Consider the following 23,124-nt stretch of genomic DNA (forward strand, 5'->3'; position numbering starts at 1 on the left):
GTGTTATTCTTGTATTGTCACATTCTCAAATCCCACTACAGAAAATGTTGTCGAACAATTTCCCATAAATATATCAAATGTCTTTGGCTCTTGATTCCACAAGATGGCGAACTCGCACCATGTACATGAAATAATCCAGGTTTCTCAATTCTCCAAAATAAAAGATTTCTTTCTAGCACCTACAAAATGCATTCGTCTTGAAAGTTTGTAGCTGAAACAAACTGATCACAAAGGAAAGCATTCGAGACGCTGCTGTCACCGAGGAGCTGTTGTCTTCAATTGTCGTTGACTGTTTTTTCTAGTCTTTGCTTCTCACTGGTTGTGGGTGACAATAAGTAGGAACCTAAATGCCACTTGTGAAAGCTGACCTGCCACAACGGAACACTCCAGGATACCCAGCACGTGGTGTTGGGTGATTTTCCATCTATAGCTGTGCTGTGAAGATAGGCAACATACAAAATAATTCTGGGACTTTTAGTCCCCTACCAAAAAAGACCAAAGGGTCTGATTTAGCTGATGGCAGAATCAGTCCTACCGTCGCTTTTTCAGCGTTCTTCCCACCTGCATACTTGGCGGCCTACCCGCCTTATTTAGATGTTAGTGGGTCCATAAACAAAAGACAGCCATGGTCCCGCTGTCACTTCCAGGATATCTCAACCGCGTCGATGGTGGGATAGGCTGCGGCTGTCGGAGGGAGGATCACCTGTTTCTCTCCGAGGCCAATCACAATGTGCCTTCCCCGCTGACACACTGTGGTGGGGAAACCTCAACACCTGAGTTGGCAGAATGGAACAAATATAAGTCACAAACTCACCTTTACTCATCTCCCCACTTTCTGTACCGCCACGGACTCGATCCTACACATCCTGCCGATGCTGCTGTTGGCTGATCACAATGCATATCAACACCATCGTCGTCGGAACAGAAGGTAACCTCCCAGACTACCTGTTACCCTTTCACTTGGATGTCCGCATTTGCTCAGTGCTCAGGACTTGTGAATATTTAAAGTACTCACACATGCAATAATATATATAATATATCAAAGTGCAATGCATATGTCTCTAATGTTTACATCTATGAAATTTCTAGTACCACACCTGTATCACCATATTGTGTCAATACATTTTGTGCCAGCTGCCTTTAACCCGTTCCGTGCTTGTGACGGAACCACTCCGTCACGAGCCACGGGCGCGCTGTGCTAATGATGGTGTGGTTCCGTCACGCCGCGGCTGCTCCGCCCACGCTGCATCAATTCCGCGCATGCGCGGCTGAATTAATACGCGGGCGGGCCGTGACAGAACCACTCCGTCATGAGCACAGCACGCCCGTGGCGCGTGACAGAGTGGTTCCGTCACAAGCAAGGCGCCGCCGCGCGAGCACCAGCGCCGCGGCGGAATTACCGCCGCGGCCAGGGGTTAAAAGGAGGACTCTTCTACAAAAACGTCAATACCAAAAAATAACCATACAGGTGTGTGTAAAGACAGTAAGAAAATTGTCATAATAAAACATATGCATTACACTTCATTGTGGGAAGAGCAAAGTAACATTGTGTAGAAATTGCAATAGAGAAGCTGTAACCCACACCTCACAGATTACCTGGGAAATCAATGGCAGTCACAAATTTGAAGCACTCTACATTGTCATCCATTTAACAATTCCTCTTGAGTAGTGCAAGCCCTGTATTGTAAACAATTGCAATTTGCACATCATATTACAAAGTACAATACATATGTGAACATACTTAGCAGTAATCTAGGTGAAACAAATACACCTGTAGTAATATATACTGCAATATTGTTGCAACATCTATTTGTTGGTGCAAGTGCCCACCACTATGTTGAATGGCTGCACCTCAATTCTAATCGCCATCACTCACCATGTGAACCAGTGTATGCACTTAACATAGGAGACTCAAAAAGTATGTAGTAGTTCCTGCCATTATGCTAAAGAATTATAAGTACTTCACATGTTACACTGAAACATTGGTTGGAATAAAACAAATTGCAAAGCAAAAATTAAAAATATGCCTGGACAAACTTGGTGAAAAGAAAATATGTGATTTATCCACAATGAGATAACTCTCTCGACAAGTATAGGCCAAGGCAAATTTCAGTCCAAATGGTGTCTTGTGTACAGGTGTACGTCAGCTTGCCTCCAGTTGCAACTGCCAGGGGAACTTCCTCAGGAAGGGGCATCTAGTGGGCAGAGCAGGCACCTCAAACATCTTACATGGGAGGCGGTGGTTAGGGTTTGAGAGGAGTGTCCTTGGGTTTGGGGGGTGGTGGTTTTGGGAGTGATGCTCTTGGATTTGGGGGGCGGTGTTTTTGGGATGGTGCTCTTGGGTTTTTTAGGGCTAGGTTGGGACATTGAAGGTGGAGATTGATGTTTGGTAGGGGTGGAATTGTTGAACCTAGCTGAAATCGCTGTTAGCATCATGCGAAGCCATTTTGTTTTTGGCAGCCATTTTAGTTAGCCATGTGCTCGCCATGTGCTTCTCCCTCTTCACTGCTGCCTGACCTTGTATTCTGCTTGAGTCATCAGTTACAGTTAACTCCTTCAGCATTGAGCCAGAGCACTGCACATGCTCATAAAGGCCTGTAGCTGCCAGAATGCACCTGCTCTTAGAATAACTATCAGGCTATTTTAACTAATGTCAGCAATATTGTAACTCCTCCCACTCTGTTGACTAAGCAATTCTTATCTATCCTTATATGTATTTGTGTGCACACTTGTACTGCCTCTTTTTTGAGTCTTCATGCTAACTCAGCAATAAGCTGGCCATAAAAGGCCCTTTGTGTCTGTACTCTTTGGACTGCCTCATACAGTGGCCCGAGGTTAAAACATTTATTCTCTTTGATATTACAGCTTCCGTGTCAATCTCTTCCTTGTTGGTTTAAGGACTGGTGTATCAGTGAACCCCTAAAAAGGTTTTCTATTCTACAGAATGGGGTGAGGGAGGCTTGGGTTTTGGTCTGGGAGGAGCCAGGGCATGGTCAAAACTGGGATTGTCTTTGGGAAAGTTAGTAGGCTGTTTGGTAGGAAGTGGGGTTTGGGAGGGAGAAGGAGTGGAAGTGTCTGATGTCTCTGTTGAGGGTACAAGCGTGTATGTCTGTGCATTCTACAGTGTCTGTGTGTGCATGTGAGTGCTGTGAAGGTGTTGGTGTAGTGTATGTGGTGGTGCATGTGTGTGTGTGTTGGTGGGTTCAATGTCTGTGGGTGTGCTGGTGTTGGGATGGTGCATGTGTGTGTAGGGATGGGTGTTGTGTCTGTGTGTGTTTGTGCTGGGATGGTCCATGTGGGTGAGGTGATGGGTGCAATGTCTGTGGGTTTTCTGTTGGTGGGGGTGGTGCATGTGGATGGGGTGGTGGGTGTAATGTCTGTGGGTGTGATGGTGGTGCATGTGGGTGAGGTGGTGACTGCAATGTCTGTTGCTGGGCTTGTGTTAGCAGAGGTGCATGTGTGTATGTGGGTGGGTGTGATGTCTGGGTGTGTGCTGGGGGTGGTGAATGTGGATGTGTTGATGGGTGCAATATCTGTACGTTTGGATGTGTCCCTGCATTTGTTTGGCGTTTGTGTGTTTGTGTGAGCGTGCTGCTTTTGTCTTTTAGGGTGTGTGCGTGAAAAGGTGTGAGTGTGCTTTGAACAGGTTTGGAAATAGGGAATTGGGATGGGGAAAGGGCAGGGGGTGTGCCAGAATGATGGGATGCCTGGGAGGCTGCTGTTAATGAGGAGGCAAGAGCTTGAAATGACTACTGTAAGGCAGACATACCACTGTGAAAGCCTTCCAGGTAAGCTACCATATGTTGCATATGGCAGCTAAGCCCCTGGATGGCATTCAGCAGGGTAGTCTGGCCTACAGCGATGCTGTTGAGGAGGGTAATCGCCTCCTCATTCAGGGCAGCTGGGCGCACAGGGGCAGGGGTTGAGGTGCCTGGGGCAACGGAGACCACAGGCTTTTTAGCGGGCCTGGGTAGGCCAATTGGGGGGAGCTAGAGGGAGGATGGAGAATGAGTTCAGGGTGAGTTCAGCTTCAGCACTCAACCGACGCACGCCACGACCGAACCACCGCCCCCCACCACCACCCTCCGCGCCTGGACCCCGATCAGCACCGAAGACACCATCCGCACGATGAACTCCATCCACTCCGGATCTCCGACAGACCCCTGCCCTCACCACGTCTACAACAAGGCCGACGCTGTCATCGCACCCCACCTGCGGGACATCATCAACACCTCCTTCGACACCGCCACCTTCCCGGAGAGCTGGAAGCACGCCGAACTCAGCTCTCTACTCAAGAAACCATCAGCAGACCGAACCGACCTCAAGAACTACCGCCCCATCTCGCTGCTCCCGTTTCCAGCCAAAGTCATCGAGAAGACCGTCAACAAGCAACTGGCCGCCTTCCTCGAGACGAACGGATCCCTCGACCTTCGCAGTCCGGCTTCCGGGCCAACCACAGCACCGAGACCGCCCTGATCGCAGCCACCAATGACATCCGAGCCCTGCTCGACAATGGAGAAACAGCGGCCCTCATCCTCCTGGACCTCTCCGCGGCCTTCGACACTGTCTGCCACCGTACCCTAGTACAGCGCCTCAGCAACGTTGGAGTCCAGGAGAAGGCACTGGAGTGGATCACCTCCTTCCTCGCCGGAAGGACACAGAGAGTCCGCCTCCCCCCGTTCAGATCGGAAGCCACCGAAGTCATCTGCGGCGTCCCTCAAGGCTCCTCGCTCAGCCCAACACTCTTCAACGTCTACATGAGCCCCCTCGCAGCCATCGCACGCCAACACAACCTGAACATCATCTCCTACGCCGACGACACCCAGCTGATCCTCTCCCTCACTAACGACCCCGCCACCGCCAGAGCCAACCTGCACGAAGGGATGACAGACGTAGCCAAATGGATGTCGGAAAGCCGCCTGAAACTGAACTCGGACAAGACGGAAGTCCTCATCCTGGGATCCTCACCCTCCGCCTGGGACGACTCCTGGTGGCCCCCCGCCCTGGGCAGCGCACCCAAACCCACAGACCACGCACGCAACCTGGGCTTCATCCTGGACTCCTCCCTCTCCATGACCAGACAAGTCAACGCCGTCTCCTCGTCATGCTTCAACATCCTGCGCATGCTACGAAAGATCTTCCGATGGATCCCCACCGAGACCAGGAAGACGGTCACCCAGGCCCTCGTCACCAGCCGTCTGGACTACGGCAACTCCCTCTACGCTGGAACCACCGCCAAACTCCAGAAAAGACTCCAGCGGATCCAGAACACCTCAGCACGACTCATCCTGGACATCCCCCGCCGCAGCCACATCTCCGGACACCTGAGAGACCTGCACTGGCTCCCGGTCAACAAGAGAATCACCTTCCGGCTCCTCACCCACGCACACAAAGCCCTACACAACCAAGGACCAGGATACCTCAACAGCCGCCTCAACTTCTACGCTCCCAAACGCCAGCTTCGATCGACCAGCCACGCCCTTGCCACCGTCCCCCGCATCCGAAGAGCCACCACAGGAGGAAGGTCCTTCTCCTACCTGGCTGCCAAGACTTGGAACTCCCTTCCGACCCACCTCCGCCTGACCCAGGACCACCTCGCCTTCAGGAAGCAGCTCAAGACCTGGCTGTTCGAGCAGTAGCGGACCCCCGACCCCCCCCAGCGCCTTGAGACCCTCCGGGTGAGTAGTGCGCTATATAAATGCTATGATTGATTGATTGATTGAGGGTGGCGCACAAGGATGCGGGTGACACAGGAGCAGAATGGTCCACCACCACTAGGGAGTACTGGCTGAAGGAGACCTGCGAAGATTGTTTTGAGTCACAGGTGACCTCACTCTCCAGTACACTAGCTCCATCAGTGTCAGTCCCGGTACTACTATGGCCAGCTGCTTCCCCGCCAATGTTGTCGCATTCTTCTTCGACCTGTCCAGATGATGCTGAAATGACATATGGAATAGTTTTATTTAATCTGTGTAAACAGTACTGATTATGAGCTTTGATCACAAAACAGTTTTCATGCATTCAGATATGACTTGGTTCAATGTTCTCAAACTTTGCTTCAACATCAGTCTTACCGCATGCATGTAGGCAACGTTTCCCCTAAAAAATGTGGTCACAGTTATGTCATTCCACATCGCCACTATAGCTCCCATATCATGTACGATGTTGTCTCTTATCCATTAACATGTCTCTCCAGGAAAAGTTTCACATCTTGGAACGATTCCCCTTTGTTGTTGTGAATAATGCACTGATGTCAGCTAAAGTATATAGACACCAAATATACCTTTATACTGTGTATGTATGTATGCTCCTCATAATCAATAAGTGAAATATGAATCAGTGATTGTCAACATATACTGCAAGGTAGTACCAATATTAGCATAACTTGAAAGCACATAACCTTTGTTTGGACGTTTGCCAATGCTAACACATGCATTATGTACTGAAGTAGCTTAGCAATGTATCACATACTATGTACATATCTATGCTGTTGAAGACAGTCTGAAACTAATAGTTGTGTGGATGGATAAATTACTTCTACAACAGAAGTAAATACATAGCCATGGAAACATTTCTAAGACACTTCAGAACAGCGCTAAAGCATCTTCACATTTGACTCCTAAATATGTCAACTTATTTGAACATTGTTTTAAGTTTGTGAAATAGTTGCACTACATATGCTGGCTTTCAATGTAGTCAAAACTTTTTATACCATTACTCTAATCTTTACATACGATCATTCATATATGATATATACTTCAAAGATGGAAGTGTAAATCACAGTGGGCAACATATTACTGCTTGATGTGTTTCAACATTTGCCTACTGAGTCATGAGTTTGGCCTGATTCTGAGTTGTCCTGACAAGCAACTCATACATATATGTGGTGGAACATTCCCGCTTTCAAAATCCCTTCACGTTTCCCTTTTAACTCCATCCTAGATTTCTCATCTGGACATGACAATAGACATTGAGGAATGGTTAAGGGTAATTGGTACTCTGTCAACAATGTGTATACATTCCTGTCTGTGTTGGATCCACAATTCGTATGACCAGGCCAGTCATTTGGGCAAAAGCAGACTGCCTTACACACACATTGGTGAAGCATTAACACATCATGCCAATCTGTCACTCTTTAGCATGTATGGCACAGCACGTCTCATGCTGAACACAATTTGGATATGAAGTGGTAACAAAATGTACCCACCAATTTTTAGGTCACTAGTCATTTAGGATCACATACTCACAACATACCAATGTGGCGTTTTGTACATCCACTGTATCATAATTGCCCAATATGATATGAAACCTGCAATAGGCCTAACATTGTGCCACCCACAACAGTGAAGAGTACACCACCTGAAACAATAAACACTAATGGCCTGTTTGGTACAACTGTCCCTCATTACAACACACTACATGATGGATATGTGAAGTTTAGGCGGCCATGTGTCAGCTCAGAATAGTCTGTAGGTTGTGATCAGGAATAAGGTGGTATCCTTTCCAAAACAATTGCTAGATAAAGCACTTCATCATAGACACTGTGCAAAACCTATCCCTTCAGGAATTTTCCTATGCATTTGACAGGGGTCTCCCTTAATGTTAATGGTAAAAATCCTGGCTGTAATAAAAAATGAGTCATTTAACGTGAAACTCTGACAATAACTCAGCCCCTTGTTGCTGCTGTTGGGCTCTGAAATGTCCCTCAAGTTCAGGATTGGCCATAGCCAGAGGACTGACTGAGCTGGACCTTAGCTGACTTTCGGGTCCAATGTAGTAGGTCCTCCCACCTCCTATAGCAATGGATGCTGAGGCGCTTGTAGACCCCCAGGGACACCACCTTCCTGGCGAAACCCTTCCACATATCACGCTTATTTTGGGCGTTGACCTGTATGGATACAAGATATAAGAACAAAAAATAAGGTTTAGTGACTTTTTGTTTGTCTGCATTGATGTCACACATTTTTTGTACATCTATCACTAGCATGACTCATAAGTAAGGCTCCCAGTTTTCCATTTCTACTGATTTTTACAGAGAAATACAGACAGAAAACCATATATTTTCCTATCTGCATTTATTTTTAAATTTGACGGTAATTGGTTTCTTGTTTGAGTGATTCTAAATGTTGTTATTCATGACGTGCCAAGCCAATAGTTTACGGATTGACAGGTGAGGGATTAAAAAAACAAATGAATTTTATTAAAGAGGTTGAAACAGCAGTAGTATGCACAACCTTGATACTAAAATGTTAATGTTTTTATATAAGTGCATTCATTTATCATCTGTGAGTGTTCATGTCAATGGAAGCCTATCAGGCATTCAAGCAAGACTGCACATTTATCAGTTACATAAATGTAGAAATATACTAGTTTCAACTTCATTTTCTCACAAAACATAAAATAAATATGGCTAAATGCAGATAACATTAGCAAAAAATAAATATGGATAAATACAGACGGAAATGTCAAAAAAATAAATACCATTAAAGCGGGAGCCCGATTTATAAGTTACCATGCAAAATGTGTCTTCAAACATGCTGAGCAAAACCTATAGTTCAAGACACACTTTAGTGCACTGTGCACTACCCTCATCCCATGTCATGGCATACATTCACTAATCCAGCCATTTAGACATCAGCTAGGCCAGGGGGTTTACACATATTCTGTGATGTGACCTACTTATGATCAGTGCTAAAAATTGTGAACTACTGAAGGGTAAACATCAATACTTATGCCACAGTGAATCTTGGCAACTGTGTGTAAGGGGCCTTCAGTTTCGTACTGAAGCACTTTGAAATGAGTGTGAAATGAACCGAAGTGTTAGATCAAATGTTAAGCAACTCTTCCTTTCAGCTGTTGTCCATGTAAAGGCATTCTGGGACATAATCGTAAGCACACCTCACATTTGGACTTGGAAAAGATATATGTATATGACAACTATACCACAGTGCTTCACCTGTTTGTCCCTGGGAGTCTGGCCCATTATTCTGACTGAGCAATGCTCGTTGTCAATCCATGCCATGTTTAGGCTGATGATCATGATGCCACAAGCACACAGCCTCCCACTAGATTTGAAATTAAGAAATTACCTTGTGACCAATTTATAAATTAGCTCATGACTCTGTGCTACTCTGAAGGTTGCTGGTAGATAGGGATAGCTCCCATACACGGTTTGGGGTGCTCTGATGTAGGCTGAGTAGGCTGAGTGGCTAGTGGGACGATACACATAGCTACCCTCATTGGCCTTTGGTTTGTACAGAAAACATTTTGATGTACAGTTGTAAATACTGCCGACCAATTATTCTCTAGTCCTTTCAATACAGAACACATACTAATGTAGTTGTATTTTAACCTCTTCCATGCTCATGACGAGCTGAGATCGTCATGAGCCACGGCGCTCCGGTGCTCATGACGAGCTCAGCTCGTCATGAGCCGTGGAATGCTCACATGCGGGGATAATTCCCCTCCTGTGCTGAGCGTTCCACGGCAGGTAATGCACCTGTGACGAGCTGAGCTCGTCATGAGCACAGAAGCGCCGTGCCTCAGGATGAGCTCAGCTCGTCATGAGCATGCGGGCCCCGTGCGCGCCCCCCTCCCCCCAGCACAGCGGGAAATTAACCCCCGCAGCGAAGGGGTTAACATTATCAAGCACTTACAAATCCCAAACAGTATTGACCTGCACATGTTAAATGCTATATTACACTTCTCCTTTATTGCTTCACTTTACTCAGGAACTCACAGGTGTACTGCATTTGCCATTTTACACGTGCTAAATTACATGTTGACCTCGATTCCATGCAATGCTCTGATTTTCCATTTTGTTGCATCGCACTTCCATTTTGTGCTGCCTTGCCCTGTAGTTACACTTCAGCAGTAACATAAACATGTTTTTCACGTAAACCAGTACAAGCTGGTGCAAGGCATCTTGTAAGGTTATGTTGTGCCTTCAGCTTGTTTTCGTGCATTCTATGCTTATCTCTAGGACAGAGGGAGGATGCGCCGTGCAAAGCTCCAAGGCCGGAGATAGGGAAAGGAATGTCTTTTGCCTCAGCACACCCAAACCGAATCTGGCCAGGTCTGTGCGGGTGGATCTGATGCAGAGATGGGGCCAGCACCTGTGAATAGATGGGCGAGAGCGCCTGCTAGAGGCTTCTCGAACATGTTGATTTAAACTATAAAAAGCGGTGTCTGTGGGGTGGAGCTCAGGAACTCAGTCTTGAAGTGGATGCACTCGCGGGACAACTTTGGAGGCAGGAGAGATTACTTCCTGTGCCCCGGTCTCTACAGGGTTCCCGACTTGGTGTTTTCAGTGCTTGGCCAGGGATGTTGAAGTCTCTGGTGCAGACGCATCTAGTGAGGTGCTTTGTACATTAACTGTTTATATACCTGTATTCGCAGTTTCATATTTATATATATAGTGTGGTGTATTCATTGTTTATTGACTTTCAATCGGTGCCTAAGAATTTACTAGCTTCAGTGACTTATTGCCTTTGCCTACGATATTAATAAAGCTTATTTTTTACCTCCAGAGGAGTGTTGGAGTTTCTGTGTGAGTAAGTGGTGTGCGTAAGTTCAGATTACGCAAGTGGGCAAAGCAATACAATAGGGACATTGTAGCCTGTGTGATTGGTATAAACAAGATCGACAGATTCACATGTACCAGTAGTGGCGGTGTTGTGGACGAGTGGGGGGGGGGAGGATAGGGGTCGAGTTGTGGCAAACCCCCCCCAAAAAACTTACCTGCAGCCGACTGCGTCACACTCTTCTGCTCTTCTTCTCTTAGGCACAGGTTCTCAGACTGCCCTGAGGCCAATCCTGAAGCTTCTCTCATGCATGAGAGCAGCTTCAGGATTGGCCTGAGCATCCTAGATTTGTGCTCCCAGACAGACTGGGATCCTGTGCCTGCTCTCTCCAACCCAGCAACGCAGCTAGGTTGAAGTAAACCTCAATGTGCATGATGGTTTGGCCAGCCAAACCATAATGAGAACTAAATGCAGTGAGCTACCACTCCTCCTGTCATCCCCAAGGCCCCGCCCCAAGACATTGCAGGAAAGGAAAAAAAACGTAATAAAACGTGTTTATTATTGTTTTATTTTTTCTTTCCCGACATTTTTGGGAGGAGGCAACACTCCTCCGCCATAGCGTTGGAGCCGCCGCTAACATGTATATTTGTAACATGCTCCACCTCTAACAGGTTTTCCTGTGAGCCAAGATATGACAGGCATACACAGTATGTGTTAAAATACCCCTCACACACCAAAAGGTCCCTTGGTGTCATGCTTCATCATCGGGGTCTTCCCGCCCTGCTGCGGGACGGGGCGTGCTACGACTAGCGACTACGCTGTAGCACTCAGATATTGTAAGTGCTATGTGAGGTGTATTGTTGTGAGTGTAAGTAGGGTCAAAAAGTGATAGGAAAAGTGAGGTTAAAAGAATACCTGGCCTTTTGAAAACAAAAAAATTCTTTATTACTCATAGGCTGGTATTGTTAAAAATTGGTGTGGCGGAGAAAAACACAGCTTGTCAATGAGCTAGTTCTCCTGATGGTGTCAACATGTTTCGAGGCTACCTGCCTCTTCGTCGGGAGACCATTGACTGGAGGAGGGTGCATCCACCCAAGTGCTTTTTAAGCACTACCTCTTCACTCTCTACTTTGATTTTTGTTTATTTGTAACATGCACCTGTTCCTCTGGTAAGCCATGGAGCTGCCGGTACGTTGTGGGGACTTCCTGTACCAGCAAGTCCAGCTCCTCTGGCAAGAAGGCAGGGGCCCTCCCACCTTGTTGACTGCTATTATTGCTCCCAGAGGTCATTAACAGCAGCAAAAGTGGAGGAGATCTTGTTGGTTTAAGTGTTAGGAGGCAAGTGAGCTTTTAACAAACCGATGTGTACATGGACGTGACATATGCAGGCTTAAGTGTGGACGGACGCAGACATTGGCCTTCGTATGTTGCTTCCACCAACGTTAGCCCATTGCTGAGTCCGTCGTGGAGTTTAACGACCAGTCCATGGTCAACTTCCGCCACACCTGTATGCATCCAAATGTCCGTTGGGCGAGGTCAGGCATGCGCCATTTTAGATGTCTAAAATAGTGTGTTTGTGACTGTGATAGTCTGTCACCACCACTCAAAATGTTGGCTACTTAGTGTACAGATACAAACTTCAATGTGAAGTCAACCTTTTATATGAAATACACATTTATATGTAGTGCGTTATTGTGCAGAATGCAATTTTACTGCGGTATTGTGTGGACCTCATTTGGCTTTTTTCTGCAGAAATTGTAAAATTGTTTTGTAAAATATACATTTCAAATGTATAATTTACACATTACCTTTTTAAATTATTCCATTTTAGGCACAAAACGTTTTTGGCCAAGAATGATAGTCAGAAAACAAATGTAAGATTAACCTTCGTAGTGATACCAAACATATTTGCGGTCGTACATGACTTCCATGTCAAATTCTCACTTATGTTGCTGTGAAAACAATTAACAGTGTTGTAATGTTTTCCAATGCAGATATATGAACCCTGGGAGAGGGCTTAGACGGCAGCCTCAGGCGTACCGCCCTTTTCCAGACCTTGCCACCATGGAGGAAAGGGATATAATCAAGAAGTTTAGATTCAACAGGCAAACTATACTGGATTTATGTCATCAGCTAGAGCCAGATCTGCCTCACAACAGAAATCCCATATCTATTACACCTAGTGTCAAAATCATGCCTGTGATTCATTTTGTGGCCACAGGATCCTCCCAATACACTGTGGCAGTATCTGGTGGCATATCATAACCAACTTTCAGTGGTGTGCTATAAGAAGTTCTATCTTCAATGATCAGACAAATCAACAGGAATCAAACGAACTCCCATTCATCAATGTACAAGTTACCGGATTTGTACATCACAAGCATCTGTGCCCGTTTCCCCATCTCTGTCCATGACTCCTTTGTATTGCGTATCAGCCACATACCCCTGCAAATGTCTCAACTTGGAACTAAGAGGGCCTGGCTTGTTGGTCAGTACAATTAGTCATAACTTTGTTTGGGGTATTGCTAGTTGCATGATCTGGAGCTGTGTTATATTATTTTTGGCCTTTTTTTTTTCCATCTTGGAGACTCAGCTTATCCCAAATGACCATGGTTGTTGGCGCTGCTGTGGAATCCAACAATGCCAATGGAAGTCACCTTCAATGAGGCACATGGACGAACTCGACGGCCTTTGCAGTGGGCCATTGGGTTTCTAAAAGCCAGATTTTGATGTCTGGACAAAACTGGTGGAGCCCTCACTCGCAAAGGTGTGCCAAATCAACATGGCCTGCTGCATGCTCCACAACATTGCCCTGCGAAAGAACATCCTTTACATCGCAGAAGATCGAGACCATGAAGAAACTCCAATTGAGGATACTAATAAGCCAAATGAAGATGATAGTGGTGAAAAGGAATGAGTTGACTTACGTCTAGATGTCATTGACAACTTCTCATGAGTATAAATATATATTTCCATGTTATGTCTTTCACCATTACACCAACTATTGATGTGGTGATGAGAGGAGTATGTGGTGGTACTTTTTTGGGGAAGGCCCAGTTCAGGGACAATCTGGCCAAAGGTGTTTGTAGATCAAAGTGTGGACACATTGACTGCTGTTACACTAATCTCAAATACCCTACCACTCCAAGTTAGACAAGTCGGGCAACTGCACACCCATTTCCAGATACTAGAATTGGACATTAGGAAACAGAATATTTATACATTTGTCATCTTCTATAACAATGAATTTGGGAGAAACTCTAGGGCCATAGTGGATGCCTTAGCGGTGAAGATTGACAAACTGTACAAAGGGAAGAAAGGGGGAAATGCGAATCTCATATGGGCAGGGGATTTCAATACCCATCTATGTAACCTTACTGGGACAAGAGTCTGTGGTGTAGAAGCCACCGACGGTAATCCCCTCCTGCATTTTTTGATCAATATGTATGGAGAGGCCTTCAACAACTTGTTATCCCAATGGAATCTGTTGATATTAAGCGAGTCTAATGAAAAAGGGCAAGGGTCAACTTTTAGAGGAATGCAAAAACAACAATTAATGGACAGAAGCCAGAAAAATGTCATACAGAGATCTGGGCCTAGATCCATTGTTTTTTTTTGCACTCCACACCACCCCAGGTCAGACATGGCCATATGCAAATCAGCCCTGACCCTGTGCCTCATGGGAACAATCCAGCCCGAACTGCCAAGCCATGTCTTTCCTGGACCGGAATCAAGCATCCAAGGACCGGTTTCTGGCTATCAGCCGTCATCAGCCTGGATAGCTTGACTCCAGTGGTGTGGAGAGCATGGGACTCACGTCTGAGCATACCCATCCCACTCGGGGTGACAAATGCAAAAACAACAATTGATGGACAGAATGCAGAACAATGTCATACATTCACCCCAGTACAGAGATCTGGGCCTAAATCCATCGTTTTTTTGCACTCCACACCACCCCAGGTCAGACATGGCCATATGCAAATCAGCCTTGACCCTGTGCCTCATGGGAACAGTCCAGCCTGAACTGCCAAGCCATGTCTTTCCTGGACCGGAATCAAGCATCTAAGGACCGGTTTCTGGCTATCAGCCGTCATCAGCCTGGATAGCTTGACTCCAGTGGTGTGGAGAGCATGGGACTCACATCTGAGCATACCCATCCCACTCGGGGGGAAAAATGCAAAAACAACATTTGATGGACAGAATGCAGAACAATGTCATACATTCACCCCAGTACAGAGATCTGAGCCTAAATCCATCGTTTTTTTGCACTCCACACCACCCCAGGTCAGACATGGCCATATGCAAATCAGCCTTGACCCTGTGCCTCATGGGAACAGTCTAGCCCGAACTGCCAAGCCATGTCTTTCCTGGACCGGAATCAAGCATCCAAGGACCGGTTTCTGGCTATCAGCTGTCATCAGCCTGGATAGCTTGACTCCAGTGGTGTGGAGAGCATGGGACTCACGCCTGAGCATACCCATCCCACTCGGGGTGACAAATGCAAAAACAACAATTGATGGACAGAATGCAGAACAATGTCATACATTCACCCCAGTACAGAGATCTGGGCCTAAATCCATCGTTTTTTTTGCACTCCACACCACCCCAGGTCAGACATGGCCATATGCAAATCAGCCTTGACCCTGTGCCTCATGGGAACAGTCCAGCCCGAACTGCCAAGCCATGTCTTTCCTGGACCGGAATCAAGCATCCAAGGACCGGTTTCTGGCTACCAGCCGTCATCAGCCTGGATAGCTTGATCCAGTGGTGTGGAGAGCATGGGACTCACGTCTGAGCATACCCATCCCACTCGGGGTGACAAATGCAAAAACAACAATTGATGGACAGAATGCAGAACAATGTCATACATTCACCCCAGTACAAAGATCTGGGCCTAAACCCATCGTTTTTTTGCACTCCACACCACCCCAGGTCAGACATGGCCATATGCAAATCAGCCTTGACCCTGTGCCTCATGGGAACAGTCCAGCCCGAACTGCCAAGCCATGTCTTTCCTGGACCGGAATCAAGCATCCAAGGACCGGTTTCTGGCTATCAGCCGTCATCAGCCTGGATAGCTTGACTCCAGTGGTGTGGAGAGCATGGGACTCACGTCTGAGCATACCCATCCCACTCGGGGTGACAAATGCAAAAACAACAATTGATGGACAGAATGCAGAACAATGTCATACATTCACCCCAGTACAGAGATCTGGGCCTAAATCCATCGTTTTTTTGCACTCCACACCACCCCAGGTCAGACATGGCCATATGCAAATCAGCCTTGACCCTGTGCCTCATGGGAACAGTCCAGCCCGAACTGCCAAGCCATGTCTTTCCTGGACCGGAATCAAGCATCCAAGGACCGGTTTCTGGCTATCAGCCGTCATCAGCCTGGATAGCTTGACTCCAGTGGTGTGGAGAGCATGGGACTCATGTCTGAGCATACCCATCCCACTCGGGGTGACAAATGCACAAACAACAATTGATGGACAGAATGCAGAACAATGTCATACATTCACCCCAGTACAGAGATCTGGGCCTAAATCCATTGTTTTTTTGCACTCCACACCACCCCAGGTCAGACATGGCCATATGCAAATCAGCCTTGACCCTGTGCCTCATGGAAAGAGTCTAGCCCGAACTGCCAAGCCATGTCTTTCCTGGACCGGAATCAAGCATCCAAGGACCGGTTTATGGCTATCAGCCGTCATCAGCCTGGATAGCTTGACTCCAGTGATGTGGAGAGCATGGGACTCACATCTGAGCATACCCATCCCACTCGGGGGGACAAATGCAAAAACAACAATTGATGGACAGAATGCAGAACAATGTCATACATTCACCCCAGTACAGAGATCTGAGCCTAAATCCATCGTTTTTTGCACTCCACACCACCCCAGGTCAGACATGGCCATATGCAAATCAGCCTTGACCCTGTGCCTCATGGGAACAGTCCAACCCGAACTGCCAAGCCATGTCTTTCCTGGACCGGAATCGAGCATCCAAGGACCGGTTTCTGGCTATCAGCCGTCATCAGCCTGGATAGCTTGACTCCAGTGGTGTGGAGAGCATGGGACTCACGTCTGAGCATACCCATCCCACTCGGGGTGACAAATGCAAAAACAACACTTGATGGACAGAATGCAGAACAATGTCATACATTCACCCCAGTACAGAGATCTGGGCCTAAATTCATCGTTTTTTTGCACTCCACACCACCCCAGGTCAGACATGGCCATATGCAAATCAGCCTTGACCCTGTGCCTCATGGGAACAGTCCAGCCCGAACTGCCAAGCCATGTCTTTCCTGGACCGGAATCAAGCATCCAAGGACCGGTTTCTGGCTATCAGCCGTCATCAGCCTGGATAGCTTGACTCCAGTGGTGTGGAGAGCATGGGACTCACGTCTGAGCATACCCATCCCACTCGGGGTGACAAATGCAAAAACAACAATTGATGCTTGATTCCGGTCCAGGAAAGACATGGCTTGGCAGTTCGGGCTAGACTGTTCCCATGAGGCACAGGGTCAAGGCTGATTTGCATATGGCCATGTCTGAACTGGGGTGGTGTGGAGTGCAAAAAAACGATGGATTTAGGCCCAGATCTCTGTACTGGGGTGAATGTATGAAATTGTTCTGCATTCTGTCCATCAACTGTTGTTTTGCATTTGTCACCCCGAGTGGGATGGGTATGCTCAGATGTGAGTCCCATGCTCTCCACATCACTGGAGTCAAGCTATCCAGGCTGATGACGGTTGATAGCCAGAAACCGGTCCTTGGATGCTTGATTCCGGTCCAGGAAAGACATGGCTTGGCAGTTCGGGCTGGACTGTTCCCATGAGGCACAGGGTCAAGGCTGATTTGCATATGGCCTGTCTGACCTGGGGTGGTGTGGAGTGCAAAAAAACGATGGATTTAGGCCCAGATCTCTGTACTGGAGTGAATGTATGACATTGTTCTGCATTCTGTCCATCAAGTTTTGTTTTGCATTTGTCAACTTTTAGAAGAGCCACTCAGGAAACCACCATCGATTTTGTTTTAGTGTTGGGACATCTACTACAGATGGTAGACCTTAAGAGCGTTAGGTTTTCACCCTATAGTGACCACGCTATCCTATTGACTCAGCTAACTGTCCTTCCTACACCCAAAGAACATAATCTGGTTCTTGCGGATGTGAACCTGTCCAGAAAAAAATGGTTACCAACTGAAATGGACAGTGGTAAAAAAATCAAAGTTTGTCCCCGAAATTCTGGCAGATATTATAAAATGCATGGGAGAAGACCTAACCCCCGCAGACATGGTCAGCAGATTCATTGCCCTTCTGGCTAAAATAAAAATTGCAATTACGCGGACAAAGTCATCAAATTCAGTAGCAAAAAATGGGTGGTTCAACTTAACCTGAACTAAAGCCAAAACAGATCTTGTAAACGCTTTAGAAAATCTCCCCAGGGACTACCCCAAGATCCGTTCACTACGCTTAGAATATAAAATAGCCAGGAGGGTGAGAGAGAATGACTTAAAAACACAGGCGTGGGATGATCTTGAACAAGCAGCCAGCACGGGCAGTAGCAAAGCTTTCTGGGAAGTTGTAAACTCTCCTTATTTTAAAGATATTAATGACCCTGCACTAGATGTTCAGCTACAAAAAGAGTCTTGGATGAGACATTTCGAAGAGATCTTTAGGTTAACCCCTGTTCCATTCACACAAACACCCTCCCCACCTAATACTACTCAAGAAGGGCTAGTCTTCACCACACCCGAGCTCCAAAGGGCACTAAAAGCTTGTATCTCCGGTAAGGCACCAGGGCCGGACGGTGTTTTCCGATTGACCTCTTCCAAATTGATTGTGATATGTTGGTCCCCTTACTTACAAACACATTTAACAGCATTGTGTTAGCAGGCGCACCACCTTCATAGAACTATAGTATAATAGTCCCGATTTATAAAAAAGGGGATAGGGACTCACCAAAGAATTACCGCCCTATATCCCTTCTCGATACCACCGCCAAACTAATAGGGAGGGTCCTATTGGCCAGACTGGAGGAGTGGGCAGAAAGACATAATATAGTCATGAAGGCACAATATGGGTTTCGGAGAGGTATGGGGACAGTCGACCAGTGCCTAAACCTTTACTCGAAGGCCAGAAATGGGAAACTATACATGGCCTTCATGGACCTAACAACAGCATTTGACTATGTGTCACATTCTAGGCTATGGTCCATGACAGAGGACATAGGTATAGACCCACCGGTTATGGGTTCATCCGCCAGCTGTATGCCAATGCCACTGCCTGTGTAAGGTATGGTAGAAAGGGGGAGCGCACACGTTGATTTAAAATTGAAAAGGGAGTTAGACAGGGGTGTGTGCTTGCCCCGTTCCTTTTTTCAATCTATACGAACGGAGTTGAGTTCCCCCTGTCAGCTCTCTTTCTGGACGTGCCCAAATTTGATTAAAAAAACCCTCCTGATTTTGGCATACGCCGATGATGCTGCGCTGATGGCAAGAACGGGCCTGGGCCTGGCCCTGCAAAAACTAATTAAAGCTTAAGACATCTTTATGACTTCCCTTGACCTAAAAGTAAACAAAACAAAATCTTTCATAATCGTGGCCGGAGCGACCAGAGGAGAGAAACTGCCACAATTCCAGATGGCCGGCAATGAAATTAAGGTGGTGGACTCCCTCTTTCATACCTAGGAGTGCTCTTTGATAAGGATCATTCTTGGTCCAAACTAGTGAAAACAAGAGCCCAGGGTATGCAAAGGAGCCTAAATGCATTAAAAAGATTTACAAAAAAATTGAGTGGAAGCTCACTGGACGTAACTAAAAATATTTACCAAGCCAAAATAAAATCAGCCGCAACATATGGAGCAGGTGTGTGGGGGATGGCCAATACTGGCCTGTTACAGTAAATGGAAGACTCCTTTTTTAAAAACCGTGTGTCCTCACCCCAATCGACTTCAAATTATATTCTACATCTCGAATTAGGGCTCCCCTTTCTGAGCGACACCATAAGAATGGCTCCTCTTGTGGCTATCTATTTGACAAAGAACTACGGTAGACTTGACACAAACCATTATAAGAGAATGCTGCAACCTAGATTATTACAAAAGAATTGGGTGGCTAAATCATGTAGAAACTGTATTGAAGGCAATAGGGATGGAAAAACTCTTTCAGGACCCTGACTCGTGTTAGGGGGTCATGAAGAAACGATTAAAAGATCTAAATTCCCAAAGAGCAGAATACGCCTGCAGTGAAAAAAACACAGATACATCACTCTACTATTGCGTATGACTTGGTCCCAGGAGAAGGTTTCCATTACTTAGCACGGATAAAAAACGCCCAGCACAAATGTATTCTAGTGCGCTTCAGATTAAACATGATCCCGTTACTCCTGGGCTATCCACAAAAGAAGTACAGGCTAGCAGATCTCGATCGCTGCCCCTGTAAAAACCTTGAGGCGCAGACAGATCTGCATATCCTACTATTGTGTCAAAAATATTCTGAGGAAAGGAAATTGTTTATACTGCCAATTCTGTGGCATCATAATTGTAGGCAATGCCCGGTCGCAATGCATTTCTTAAAAGCCCTACGTGACCCATTCGTCTGTTTCTGTGTTGCCTCATATCTAAGGGCTGCCTCAGGAAGAGGCAAAGGGTGGGTATAGTTTCTAGAAGCACCCTGTAACCATATTATGAACTGTTTTATAACTGATTTTAAAGGTTTTAATTGAACCACAGTAAAATTTGTTTAATAATGTTGTACCTAATGTATATATGAATATTTATTGATCTGGATATTTTTCATATGTATTCTTTTGCTTTTATGATCTGTTCACAATGATCGAATAAAGCTGTGTGAAACGAAACGACTGCTGTGTTTAGTTACCTTGCCTATGTCTTATTGTATTGTGAAACTATGTCCTTCAAAAGTTGTCTTTGTAATGTGGCTATCATGTTCTGTGTGATTGGTAATTGTATTGGATGTGTTTTAGGTTCTTTCACCATGTCATCTTTATTTGGAGATTTCAGAGTGGTGACATGTGCAGCTAGATGGTGCTGTTGCCAAGTGCAAAGGGAACATGGCTTGATCCTGGAAAAGACAGACACAGACTTTGGATGTACAACTCTTGTACCAAGGCGACTAGTACTGTGATTGGATAGGCGATTTGAAGATTACATTGGACTTTTTCTCTTTTGTGTATTAGGACTAAACCTATATGTGTGTCATCGTTTGCGCAAAACACATATAGCAGTGGAGCCAAATAATGCTAATATCCCTTCATATTGGCTAAATCCTCACTGTTTGTAAAGTGTATGTAGCTATTGATGTTTCTCATCATTGGAGGACATACTTCTTGTGGCGCACCACTGAAACTTGCTTATGACATTCCTTACCAGATACTGGAACAGTGTTTTGTAAGGATCCTGTAGCTACAAAATGTAGTGCTGCCATGGTTTTGTCTCTTGCTGTTATTGATGTGGGCTTCCTAATAAGAGGCAGAATATCTGGCTCCAGTTTATGACATGAATCAATGAATGTTTGCTTATTCCATCTTATTTTTTGGATATATCCATGTTGGTAAGGTCTGGAACTGGAAAGATGAACACAAGCACTGAGTATTAGTCGAAAGCATGTATTGTTATGTAAGTGCAAATCTTGACAGACCAGTATTGGTCAAATGGGGAAAACATAGTAGACCATGATTAAATGGTCTGACATATTTGGGGATCCCTATTGTGGAACTTTAAAAAACAATACCTACTTGTAAGTTATCTATATCAGTTATATTAAAGTTGCACCACTTTCCAATTATATACAATCAAATTATTTCATATCAAGTCCATATTGAAAAGATGACTGAAATTCCTTCTTTATTGCTTTTTCTCCCTCTCTTTTTAAATGAGCCACAGCCAACGCGTTTCGTTCTGCGAAAACAACTTCTTCAGGGTATTTGTAAATTCAGCAAGATGAATATGCAATATAGTACTTGAAGCGATGGCATCCCTCTTCAGATTAAATTCTAGTGTTGTGCTCCTATCTCTTTCAAGATGACCTTGACGTCTTCAAGCAAGAATCAGTGTCATTCCCAGGTATGATGTCATGATATAATAATCAGTTGTAATTCTCCAGTCCGTATCTTATATTGGACCCAACACACACCGTACCTTACAAAGGGGCCTGTACTCCCAAATCAGCCTCTTGGCATCTCAAATCCCACCCTTGATCACGGCCGGGAAACTGATTCTTGCTTGAAGATGTCAAGGAAGAGGTAGATGGTGCCGAGAAAGCCCTGCACATGTGGGTGTAAATGACCTGCAGCACCCCAATCAGGGAGCCCTTTTTAGAATTATGGGCCTCCATCTGTTAGTTGTACTCCCTCTGTAGCTGCTTCATCTCCTGGAGCTCAGTGAGTACCTGGCCCATCATGTCTTGGACTAATGATAGACTCCCAAGACTTGGTCAATGGGGATCTGGGTGTCAGTGACCCCAGTGGACTCTGTATGCTGGCCTAGAAACACCCTCCCACGGACCTTCACTGCACTACATTGGACTACATTTGAAATATAGGTCTTACCTGCATTTAAATTGTGTCCTCACCCACTCTTTGTGGGATTAGAGCGCTTCGGGGCTCTTACTCTCGGGACATCGCGCTAAGGTGAGTAACACCGCCATCTTAGGTGAGGTACCAGGGAGCGCCGAACAGCAGGCGCCATCTTGGTTGGGGGGCTAGTTGTTAGATCTGCAGGGTTCCCGCGTCTGGAGGGATTAAAAAGCGGAACCTTCGTGGCGACAGGTCAGATTACATGACCATCGTGTGCTGAAGGAACCGCTGCTGCATTGTTCTTGCTTTTAAACCTATTTCACTATTTTTAAAATTACCGGCTCCCTTGCGCGTTTGCGCTGTAGATTGTGGTGCTAGGCGCTATATTCTCCTTGGCCTCACTCTGGGGGACTACATTTGAAATATAGGTCTTACCTGCATTTAAATTGTGTCCTCACCCACTCTTTGTGGGATTAGAGAGCTTCAGGGCTCTTACTCTCGGGACATCGCGCTAAGGTGAGTAACACCGCCATCTTAGGTGAGGTACCAGGGAGCGCCGAACAGCAGGCGCCATCTTGGTTGGGGGGCTAGTTGTTAGCTCTGCAGGGTTCCCGCGTCTACGGCCATAAAAAATGGCCGCTTCCAGGGCGCGCAGCGTCAGCACGCAGCGGGCGCGCCGGCGGAGCGCCGGAGGTGCGCAAGAGGTAAGCCCGTTTGCGCCCGTTCGCGCACAGGACGCGCCGGGCGCTGGAACCTCTGTCTCTCGTCACGGAGTTGCACTCTCCTACTCCCGTGACGACCTGTTACGTGTGAATCCCGGCACCTCTTTGCCTGGTGGGCGTAATTCCCCTAACAGACCATCTGATGTTTTGACCTGTGGCCTGCTGAATGTAAGGTCTCTTGTCAAGCACTGCGAGGAGATCGCGCTGCTGATAGAATGCCACGGTCTTGATATACTTTTTATGACCGAGACGTGGACTACTTCAACCAGTGTGGTGGAACTAGGAATAGCCTGCCCACCCGGCTTTAAATGTATCCACAATCCACGGGTGGGAGC

The sequence above is a fragment of the Lissotriton helveticus genome, chromosome 6 (assembly GCF_964261635.1).
Source record: "Lissotriton helveticus chromosome 6, aLisHel1.1, whole genome shotgun sequence".
Taxonomy (NCBI): Eukaryota; Metazoa; Chordata; class Amphibia; order Caudata; family Salamandridae; genus Lissotriton; species Lissotriton helveticus.